The sequence below is a fragment of the Ostrinia furnacalis genome, unplaced genomic scaffold (genome assembly GCF_004193835.3).
Source record: "Ostrinia furnacalis isolate ACB-3 unplaced genomic scaffold, ASM419383v2 OfSCF1353, whole genome shotgun sequence".
NCBI lineage: Eukaryota > Metazoa > Arthropoda > Insecta > Lepidoptera > Crambidae > Ostrinia > Ostrinia furnacalis.
The window spans coordinates 686,941-699,929 of NW_021131592.1; the positions used below are offsets into that span (position 1 = coordinate 686,941).

The 12,989-nt window shown below is 32.7% G+C and overlaps 1 protein-coding gene across 1 annotated transcript in view; it reads left to right on the forward strand.

The window, feature by feature from the left end:
• Positions 1-12,989, forward strand: part of Gp150 (leucine-rich repeat domain-containing glycoprotein 150) — a 41,133-nt gene that overhangs the window by 24,130 nt on the left and 4,014 nt on the right. The window contains exon 2 of the mRNA XM_028304016.1: positions 8,603-8,647. The gene's annotated coding sequence lies outside the window, so the exon portion shown is untranslated. The remainder of the gene's footprint in view (positions 1-8,602; positions 8,648-12,989) is intronic.

Consider the following 12,989-nt stretch of genomic DNA (forward strand, 5'->3'; position numbering starts at 1 on the left):
CGCCTTTTGATTTAAAATCATGGCGGCAGCGCCCCACCTATTTCATCCAACATTAATTTTACGATGCGAATTGTAATATTTATGAAGTACGCGCATGTTAATGGCGATAAATAGTTAGTACGATTTTTTATTTTCTTGTAAGTAATTGAATTATGATTATCTAATTGTAGAAGTTTTAATATAAGGACATAATTTGTTATGCATAATATGCGCGTCAAATCAAAACCAATGGAATTACAAATATTAAATACCTATGCAACTTGCATTACGTAATGTTTGCAGTATAATCATGTCTATGACAAATGTCCCAAGCGTAAACAGGTAAATCTAAGTATGTACGTTAATGCATAAAAATATGTGCCAGAATGAATTGTATTAACAGACGGTAACCCTAAGCCTATAAACCAACACACCAAAAATATCGGTTTGGACTAGGTAACGGATAATATATACGGTTCTAATAAATAAATCAGTAGGCGTCCTTCACACACTCGTCGCCAGTACGACGCGGCTGCGTTTGCGCACCTTGTGGCATTTTAACTGTCCTATGTTTACAATAAACCTAATATTCATGTCTCAATAACTTGGACTTTTTTGCTATTTTTTAAACTTTCTGAAATCCAAAACAAAATGTTATTATTAGAAATGGTAATAGGAAAATTACAATAAAATATCTAAAATTACACTGTCATATTATCCGCTTTCTCATTTGAAAATATTTCATGTAATACTAGGTACTTACATTGTTAACCAATTCAAAAAAAAAATTCAATAATATAAAATTTACATTGTCGCGTGTAACTCGTGTTAGGTAATACAAATTATTACAATAATAATAAATATTAATTAGTCTTCCTTAAAAGCGAAGGTGACACGTTCCAAATCAGCAGAAGATTTATCGATTGCGAATGGATATAAAAAATGTGATGAAACAAAATGGCCGAAGTGATAAAATTTTATAAACCCGCATAAAACATAATGTTAGGTAAATAATAATGAAAATAGAACGACAAGAAAATAAAATGTACTATAATGTAATAAATCAACGTTGTCACATAATAAAATAATATTGCAACTAGCTAGAGAGTTACTCAACACTTTCAATTATATTAAATTCAATATTTTTTACTGAAAGATTTATTTTATTACATAAGTCAACGGTGACATTTGACGCTCACGTTAAAGGGTATACCGGGACGTCCCGCAAATCTAAACACCTGACAGCACTATAGTTAGTGTGACCTACTTTACCGTTAATAATAAAGGAAACATAATATACTCCCAGGTTGCATGTCAACTAGTATCAATGTAAAAAACTGCCTACCAATTAAGAAATACCCAGCACTACTTGCAAATCGTTAAGTTGGTCTTATTAAGAAATAGTTGTGAGTAGATATAGCTATCCAATTATTTTTATTGAGTAATAATTGAATTTATTTCTTTACAATTAACAGTCATTTATTAATTATCGACGCTGCTTGATTAGAAATTTATATGTAGTTATTTTGTTACGCTTTTATCTTTTGTGCGTATCGTGTCTGTGGCTATGGGTATTCGCATAAAAATAACGGCTTTTTTGGAAAATTTAATGTAGTTTCATAAAATGAGTGCCGGGAATCCACGGTCAATAATGTTCCATCGCTTTTATTGATTGAAAACAACTATTTCTAAAAACCTTTCTCTTATGTATACAGAGGTATTTACTCTTGATAAAAACAATCGCAATTCATCAGGCCAAGAGCTGACTAAAGCTTACTCGTACCTATTTAACTTCATTTTTCGAATGTATCTATATGCTTTAGTTAAGAAAGTTACATTTTATGTAGAGCAATCAGTCATATTTTATATGTAGAGTGACATTGTTATGTATAATCTAAATTACAACTTGAACTTTAATATATCGTTAAAGAAAGAAATCTGAACAAAAAAGATATGACTTTGAATAATAGTGTAAAATATGGTTATGTTTAGAAAATCTAGGAGAACAAATAAAAGTGTAATAGATGTTTATTGCTAATGACATTATGAAGTTGAATGATTCGGAATTATGAACATTAGAGACAGAGTAGATAGGAATTGTAATTGTTAGGATGAAAAATTTTAGGAAGAACATTTTCGGACTTCCAATTTTCGGAGTTGAAAATTTAGGTGAACTTTGGCGCACCCCCCAGGTTGCATGTCAACTAGTATCAATGTAAAAAACTGCCTACCAATTAAGAAATACCCAGCACTACTTGCAAATCGTTAAGTTGGTCTTATTAAGAAATAGTTGTGAGTAGATATAACTATCCAGTTATTTTTATTGAGTAATAATTGAATTTATTTCTTTACAATGAACAGTCATTTATTAATTATCGACGCTGCTTGATTAGAAATTAATATGTAGATAGTTATTTTGTTACGCTTTTATCTTTTGGGCGTATCGTGTCTGTGGCTAAGGTTTTCGCATAAAAATAACGGTTTTTTGGGCAATTTTAATGTAGAGTTTCATAAAATGAGTGCTGGGAATCCACGGTCAATAATGTTCAATCGTTTTTATCTATTGAAAACAACTAATTTCTAAAAACCGTCTCTTATACAGAGGTATTTACTCTTGATAAAAACAATCACAATGTATCAGACCAAGAGCTTAACTCGTACGCTAAAGCTTACTCGTCGTACCTATTTAACTTCATTTTTTGAATGTAAGTGTAGTTAAGAAAGTTACATTGTATGTAGAGTCATATTTTATATGTAGAGTGACATATTGTTATGTATAATCTAAATTACATAGTTATTCAACAGCTCTCATTATTTAATTATTTATATTACATAGTAACCTATCGAAAACCGATTTGTCATGGAGCTTCAGAGGCCTATTATAAATAGGTCAATGTCCCGCTCTTTACAGACTATAGAAAATAATGTATGGTGTACCGGAGTCTACATTGTCGCTTCATGGCCCACGATTTATGGTGCCATGGCATTTATAGGCACAATGCCATTGGACGCTGTCGTAAAATTAGATTGTAGGGGAATACGCGATTGTTTAACGTTTTACTGGAAAGTTCTAATGTGGTTCAACTTATTTTTTTGTAAAATATAATAAAATAGAAAGTGGAGATCATAACTCGTATTAGACCACTTGAATAAAACTGGACGTACCTATTTAATATCTTCCTCACTACTTCTCTAAATGGGTTCTCTGGTCTCATAAACTGTTTAAGTGTTAGTTACTTTATGTAAGAAAAATAGAATGAACTGGATGGAACATTCCAGCGTTCTAAGACCAATGAGAGAATATAATGAAACTGAATTTACAAGGCCCTTGATACTCCTGAAAAAGTGGCTCAGGATTACTAATATACAGAAGGCCTTTGTTCAGCTCAGTTCATTTGGATGAAACGAACGAACGAAATATAGGTAATAAACAATGATGTTGGCTACAATTCTATACCTACTTAATAAAAAGTAACAAAAGAATCAAGCCGCAATTAATATTCTTAACATGTTATCACACTTATAACTTTAATTAATCGCATCGGGCGCGCGCTTTTTCTCTTTCCGCCTCAAAGAGAAAATAAAGTTTAATTTCTTGCGCACTTGAAATAATTGCAGCAGCTGCCTTTGCACAGTAATTGCTACCAGGAATCTGATCCGACTATATCCTGCGCGCGCAGGAAATCATAAAGGGAATAGCAACCCATAGTGTTTGCGCCAGATTCGGAATCAATAACAAACTGCAAACATTGTCGGAGTGTAACTGCCGATATTCCACCGTTTAAACGCCGGATTTGGTCCAACCTTCAGACTTATAATTCGGATAATTCCTTCGGAAAATGAACGTAAGTATACGATGATATCATCAAAAAACTTACAGTCGAATGGAGAACCTCCTCCATTTTTTAAGTCAGTTAAATATGTATTGACCTTTTTAAAGAACTTTCCTCCACGAAAGTCAGTAATTTAATGTTTCCAATGATTTATTTGGCACAAACATGAAGTGGTTCAAGAGGTATATCACTAAAATAAACAGCAAAACAATGTACCAAAAGGTCACCTTGTAACTTTGTTGATCAATGGGATGGAATAACAAAGAAATAATTAACAGTTCTTATGAACCGACACAATTCCGTGAATATTCAAGAAGAACCTTGCATTTGCCTTAGGACCGTCTATTCCCGTGGTCTCCCACAGTTCAGTTTCGGGAAAATTTACGATAAATATCTACCAGTTGGGAAAGCTCACATGCCTGAAACGAAAAACAAAATTCCATTCATAACTCAAGTGCACAAACAAGCCTCTTCTGATTGATTGAATTTCGATTTAACTACTCATTCTATTACTGAATACTGAGTGTACATTCATACCTGGGTATTTCATAATACAGAGTAAATATTATAATAGGTATCTCATTCGTATTGATGACCGCCCACGGCCTATCCGCATGATATTTATTGCGTTACGAAATTATAACTCTCATGTTATTACTTTGGGAAAATAAGTATTTATTGTAATTTCCTCACTAACATTTGATTACCTTCTTGAACCATCAGTTAGACGAAGACCGGTTTTAATTGGTTTTTGTTTTGGTATTCGTTAATTATGAATAGTTTCAAATCAACCCAAATAATGCGACAACTAATTATAGAGATTCATTGTAATTTTAAACATAAATGCAATTTATGCAATGCACCATACCATGAAATTCGTCTTCTCTTTACCTACTTATGAGTAATTTGTTTACGACGGTTATTAGTAAATTCTATTTTTAACTGTAAAGTTCTAAATTTACTTCACAGAGAGATTTACATATTTTACGCAATGCTTAGTGACGAACTTAATTATGGTTATATTACAAAAAAATACACCGGTTTTATGTAGTCTTTCTGTCATCTTTTCAAGGAATGTTGGATTATTAATGCTATAAATAGAGTACAAGCGGTACCGTTTATAAAAATATAATTAGTGCTTTATTTGGCTACACTGTATTTAGCGTCTCGTTCGAAGCGCACCTGACTCGCTCATCTGCGCACACGACGAATTCAAAACTGGTTCCACACAGCTGTTGTCTATAGTAAAATAAGTAATACAAACACCTGGCTCCACACTTTTAGCCAAACATATTGTATTGTATTCTTAGAAATTAAGCACAAGGTCTGCAATTTGGGTCATATATGCAGTGTCAGTGTGACAAGGCAAACGATGATCAAAATCATGGGTTGAAACAGTTGCTAACTGCTCATCATTGCTGGGTACTCAATATTTGATAAGCAGGTGCTAATTGTAAAAATCCACGGCGATTGTAAATTAAGCATAGCTCTCTCATGGCCATATAAAGTGTGTAAAAAACCTGTACATTATCGGATCGTTGAAGATCTCCGAAAAACTCCATAGGTATTGACCGAGCGGCTATCCCAATTTGTATTGGGAGTTTATTTTTACAAAGCCTTGATTCAGATTCAGATGATTCTTAATAATTAAGAATGGCATTTATTATTATTTAAAGTACATATACATTACATACGCAAGTGATACATACATACGTAAGTTTTTGTATTGTTGTTAATAATACATTTGCGCACATGTACAACTGTTTTGCGTTTTTCGAATGCCAACGTGTTAATGTAGCGCTGAAATATTTCAACGGGGCTAACTGTATATAAATGAACACAAATGTGCAGTCAGTTTATACTTAAACATTGTTTGCGTTAATGATCTCCCACAAAAGTAATTCCAATGGCCAAATGCAAAATGCAGTGGCCATTATTATAAATAAGAGGACCGTGAAAACGAGGCCTGCATAATGTATACTAACGAACACAATAAACAGACCGACCACATATTTACGTGTATACATATATGCATAATACATACCTACTGTATCAAGCGTACAACAAGGGGCCAGGTGGCTATGAAATATGATAGTATAGAGAATATTAAACTGTTATCTTACAAAAAGGCTTAAAATAAAGGAGTGTATTTGAATTTTATAGCACAGGTGTGTCAATCATAATATCCTTAACACATTTTAATTATTATACGATCAATAATTATATCAAAGTACCCACTCGTGAAAATTTCAAAATGGAGACACTATTTTTATATAGTTTTCTTCATATACCATGTCTAATAACTCCGATTTCCAGTATAGTTAACAGTAGATATGTCTTCTCATCTTTTCATCTCACTTCCTCATTCTACTGTTATATCTATTTCAATTCTTTCAGGAACTTACTCAGACAACAAACACTTAAAAATGCATTGTATTTAAAGTTTAAAAAACTACAAGTTAACAAAGTTTTCTTGTTCAGCCTTTGTTTAGTCGTGATATTGTGGCAAAGAAACCAGAAACACAAAGTGACAACAGTCTGAATAGAAAAAAGAAATAACAACTTGGACATAAAAACGTTTCTTTCTTGAGGTTTTTTATTCCTGATATCTGAAAAGTCCATTCACCGTCTGCTTAAATAGAAAGTAGGTATTAAATATCAGCATTTGTCAATGAAGGTGTGATAAATAATGATGAAATTTGATGTCAGAAGATAAAAACTCTATTAATTATAATTAAATTAATAATTAATATAATTAAATTTAATAATCGTAGTACGTAACGTTCTTTATCTTATTGTTTTTGTTGGACTGTTATGACAGTGAGAACTCTACATAATAACTCTTATGTATTGTTGTATTTATGAAGAAGTAAAATATTTATAATCTACTTGCAAATATAAGTATTTTATTATAACACTAGCTTTTGTCCGCTGCTTCGCCCGCGTGTATTCCAAGGAATTCTGTCAAAGAAAATTCATTTTTCAAGATATACTCGTAATACAGCTCAAAAAAATCATGGCTTTCTACTGGTAAAATATTTTTCAAACAGTTCAATAGATCTAGTTCTAGAGATTACCTCTTTTAATACGAGTAGGTAGGTTTTATAAATTCATTTAGTAAGTTAGTTACTTAATACTACAGTACGAGTAATTAATTTGTCATTCCATACGAGTTCAAGGTTGGATTTACATATTTGTTTTAGTATAATAAATCTACGGTGCCATCACACATTTACATATAATTACTAGGCAATTAATACAGTCATAATTTGTTTATTCTAATATTACGTGCTTCAGAAAGCACGGTCTTGTAATTAACTGTTAATGTTAACTATTTACTTGCTAAGGTGATTTTGACGTAATTTTAATTGTTGTTAGTTGGTCTTGTATAATAAGAGGTACCTATGCTATGACGCAAAACAACCCCAACTGTAGACATACGTCCTCTCTGTATAAATAAAAGGTAGAGTTTACATAAGAGTACATAAGACCCTACATTGCAAAATAAAGCCTATTTATTATAACAACTTAAAATTCCATAGAGTTTAGCTGAAGGGCCTGTTTGTTCTTTACCTTCTCTCATTCAGGAAACCCTAGATAAGTAGTCTTCATAAATTACGCTAATATTATAAAGGCGAAAGTTTTTGAATGTGTACTATGTTTGTTACTTCTTCACGTCTAAACAGCTGGAGCGATTTTAATAAAATTTGGTATGGAATTAGCTGACTCCCTGCATTAACACATAGGGTAACACCGCGGGGCACAGCTAGTAAACAAAATTAATCTTTTTAGTTTTAATTCTAATACTTTGATTACTAAAGTACGAGTAATTGAAATAGTAATTCAAATAGTCGCTAAAGTCCCGTGACACTTTTAATTTCCTGTGTAGTGTTAGGTGCCTATCTAGGTACATCTACTGTTTTGGCTTTGTGTGTCATGCTAGTTATTTATAGCTCATTGTATTTTACACAGCCTATGAATACGAAATGTCCGACTTAACATTAGAAATGCCGGATGATACTCAGTTATAATTAAGTAAATTAGATTGATACGTCCTCGATCTGGGTATAATTTATTTCATTTAAATTCATAGTTGATTAATTGACTTTGCATTGGAACTACATAATTACGGTCATATTATTTAAAATTAATCCAAAATTTGGAACCAGAAACTCAATTTTAACGACCAAAAAGATCAGAATTCATTCTCCTTCGTAACTTAGCTTCGTTAGCTCACTCATAGCTCAGAACAAACCAGTCTTAGTACTAGCCTAGCCCCGCCCATCCTGTGCTCGCCATTATACACAATCGATGTATTTTATCGATATTATGCGAATGCTGAATCGATACATAATCGCTCGATGTGGAACGTTCATCAATTGGCCAGTGACCTGCGCCATCTGTTTCAATTCTAGCTTTTTACAGCTACTTATTACATTGATGCTCAACACAATCGATTAACAACTAACAATTGCGATTCTTTTGATCTGAATAGATTATTAGGTGCATTATGGCGTAAATGTATTTTTAGACACAAGGAAATACAATCTATCTTTGATTATCAATTTTCCTCAACATCGTAATCGATATTTTAAGTAAAGAAAAACTGATGACTGGGGGAGGACTTGGGGTAAAAATCTTTCCTTTAATGAAATGAAGTTTAGAACTAGGCTTACAAATGGTACCAATGTTGGTGGGAAGTGGGGATGCATACGTTTGATAAGTGCTTGTCGCGGGAGGTGCGATTTATTTGATGCCGAGTGTAGTTAACTTTATTTTTATTGTTACAGATTTATTTCGTCAAGGAGTTACTGAGTGGCTGGACAAGGTCATAGGTATGTATCATTAATCAAATAAATCTTAGACATTTTATACTGTGCCATGTAGTTAATTATGCCACCTAAACAAAGTAGCTCCGTAGGTACCCAACTAATATTAGTAGAGTGATTCAAGTTTTAGTTCGTTTAAATAGTACTTTCTTTTCTGAATCATAAAACGAATGCCACAATCGGATTAGTCGATCGTCAGGATAAATACGCGACCCACGTCCCGACTCTATAATGCATTTTTGCACGCGCTAACCAATATAGGTCTCCAGTGTCAATTGTATGTAAATGCACATTATTTCATCTAAGGCCCCTTACACATCGCAATATGGACACAGTGACACACCCACATAGAGATTAATTGAATTTATTAAGCTCAAGTAGCTGTAGAGTCTTGATTCGATGAGTTTCTTGTAGAGTCCTAGACTATTATAATACCCGTACTAGCGGTCGCCGAGACTTCGTACGCGTGGATCCCGTTTTGCCCACTTAGGGGTTGAATTTTGCAAAATCCCATCTACGTGTGCACCTACTTTCTAAAAGGAAGTCCCATGCAAAATTTGAGACTCCTAGCACTAGTAGTTTCTGAGATTTCGTGGTGAGTGAGTCAGTCATAATATACAGGGTGTTAGGTAAATGGGTATATGAGCCGACACTAGCCCATGTTGACATGGGCATATAAATGGTATGGTGAAGTCAGAAATTTGATATCATCATTTTACTTTTTTTAATTTTCATGCAAAATAAATATTATAACATCCGATTTGTATGAAAATAAAAATAATTAAAATAAAGATATCAATTTTCTGACTTCACCATACTATTTATATGACCATGTTAACATGGGCTAGTGTCGGCTCATATACCCATTTACCTAACACCCTGTATAGATTTTGTGGTAGAGTCTAAAGTCTAACCACAAAGTAAACAATGATTGACCTAATAATATGAAATGGCTTTGTAGATCTTAATTAAGTTAAGGCAAATCTTAAAATGTAATAAGTATGATTTAAACATTTATAGCGAAAATAAATCTTGAAGCTAAGTTTTGGCATTGTAGAGCATTGTAGGCGGCACTTAACCAACGTAGTGTTGATTGATTGATATCATCATACCACCATTGTGTCATGTCACGATTTTCGCTGAGCAGGCGCCTTTTCAGCATGGCTCAGTAATTTAACCTCTGTACATGTATATATATAAATGTTAATGCTGAATAAAGGTATTCTATTCTATTCTATTCTATTCTATTCTATTCTATTCTATTCTATTCTATGTGTTGTTTTTTAACGTGCTTCTGCTACTAAGTAGGTATCTAAATGGCATAATGATATGGCTTGTATTTGGCTAGATATTTGATATGTAAATATGTACATTATAACAGTTCTATACAACATGAAGTGAACAAAAGAAGCGCAAAAGTATTTACTTTAAACGAAGACTGTATAAAAGTAACTGTAGTTAATAACAAATGCAGTGTTTTTAAGTAAATTGCTTGATACTGTTTATTAGTTAGGAAATATAATAAATTAGTCATAGCATTAAGTCCGCCTTATGTACACTGCTCTATGTGCATATAAGTTTGAAAATAAATATAGCTCCGTAATTATAGGTTATTTATGTTACAGGCCAAATGAAGTTTTTCTTACTTTCATTTTTGTTATGGCTACATTACACAATGTTTATAATTTCAAGTGCTCTGAGGTCAGAATTATTACTAACCGATTTATATCGTACCTGTTTTCTTATCTTACCGGTGTCTCAGAAATGAAGACGATTCAGTTTCAATAGGAAAAGTTTTGCTGTAAACTATTTTAATCTCTAAATCGACTGAAAAGAGTCGAGATTTACACGTGCAAGTTGGTTTAGTAATATCTTATCTTATCGAACTAGATAAGTGATAACCACCTCTCCTTCAACGGTATGAGCACGTACAGACGGCATATCAAGCAAGCACAGTGCTTATTTCGTTGTAATACAGGCTATTTTGGAACAGAAATGTAAAGCTGATGGGCAGACTGTACGTAACCACACAATGTAAACACGCCTACAAAATATGACATCGATATTCATTGTTATCATGCTTTTAGTTGTTGGCAAAGTCACTTTACTATGAAAAGGTTTAGGAACGTAAATGGGGTAATGGTTCCAATGTCGTAGTTGAAAGAAACCGACATGAACACGGGCTCTTTTCCTATCGGGAAAATTAACCCTAAAATAGTAGATACAGTTAGCGTCAAATAGTTAGTGACACCAAAAAGTGGCCAAAAAGTTGTTAGCACAACTTTTATTCCAACAAAGTTGCGACTTATATTGGCTACTTTGGATGTCACGAAGTATTTGACGCTGACTGTAGTTAGGTAACAAGAGTAAAGAAGACCACAATTTTTTAACATATGAGACGCCCATAACTGCAAAGAAACAAGATATTAAAATACAATGCAAAGAATAGCTTACTATAGTAATACCTACCTATTTGTTCATGCAAGATACCTACTCAAAACATAGCTGTCTACAAAACTTAAATTAAAATGCCATTTTATAGAAGCTTATCCATTTAACTACCTACTTGTTTACCTGCATGTAGCGTTGCAAAATACCGGTTCTGCCACACGATACCGAGTCGGCAGTAAATTTTATACCTTAAGGCGTGTTTACTAATAATATGGAGTTTCACACAAAAGGCGGCTAAAATCAAATAAAACGTGAGTTAAATAAGAATTAGTGCGTAATTACTGCTTTGTACACTGTAATTGTGACATTGTACGATACGCATCTAGCATGTAAAGATCTATTGATCACACAAGCCGCTCGGTGACTCTACATTGCTATTGGCGAAGTAGTATTTCAACAACAAATTAGTAAAGTGACGAAAATACATTTATTGTAATTCTCACTTTGATTAGCACGTGCAGGTTTGAATCATCGTGATTAAAAGGCACCTCTGTGGTCGAACAAGCCGCGCAGTGGCTCTACATTTGACGATGTAGTATTATTTATCAATAATAAGTAAATTAATCAAAGTGTCAATTTTCTTTCGTGATGTACTTAATTACTGATTTAATTAGGACATGCAGTCAAATGATTCAATCATTTTGATTTATAGATTCATGCTTCCATGCTAAGTTTAGAAATGCTCTTTGCTTTTGTGCGTTCATGTGTTAAGACGTCTCAATAAGTCACCTAGAATTCTAATGCAAAATACTTCTATTGAATTAGAATACCAATTTGCATAACAATTTGCGCAAGTCATGTAAGAATTTGGTAACATAATAATATGGTTTAATACTTCAAAAACAAGTCTTAAGAAAATAGGAATAATACCCTTACTAATTAATACGTTATCACATACTTCCCTCACTTTTTATAAGTTTGCGATATTTCCTATACATTACAACATTATGCCATAATAAACCTACATGGTATGTGTTACAAACCACCTTGAATTTAAATGCACTGAAACTACCTACTTATCAACCCATTCTGCTGTCATTTTAATGGATAGATATTATATAGGTACTCGTAAGTCAGTTAGTTCAACAAGTAAAAGAAGCCTCACCTAAAATTCTTCACAAAAACACCCAAAATGGTTGAGACCGAAATAGAATCGATTCATAAATCATGATCATATAAAACGCAGTGTTTACCTATTTTATCAAAGATTAATCACTCTTTGCCTGATAGGGCAATAGCCTTCAGTGAATCTAAGTGCCTCTTTTACCTACTATATCCTTCATAGAGAAAACCTCTTTAAATTAATATAGTATTCCGTAAATCGGAGCGTATTGAACGTCATTTTCTGAAAAGTGACGGCGTTTTTGTTATCAAATCAAGGAAAGAAATCAATATTTTAAGGTGTGTTCTGATAAAGAAACATGTTGAAAAATAAGAAGTATAGTATCCTATTACTATGTTAATAAATTGAAAACGTAATACCCTGAAAATCTTGGAAGGCTATATTGAAAGTGGTGCTAAAAGGTCTACCTTGTCCATAATATACCTTGTCTCCTTTTGTCGCCTACTTATCTTGGGCTATTGCATTACAAACAAAGACATAAAACAATCTTCCTAACAAGTAGATAGGTATTATCTACATTTTGAAACAACACACTTAAAATACAGTTAAAGTAGAAATTACTTGAGTCAATAAAAAACACTTTTACTAGTTAAATGAATAAACCTAATAAAACAACACAAAGAAGAACTTACCGAACAATAAAATTGTGTTTCGAACAGAACATTTCCTTTGTATTCGATAAAATATTCCTACTTAATTAAATGTTACATATACAGCAGACGTAACATGTTTCTATTTTGTTGAATAAGTTTAAGTAACTTGACTGTTTATCAA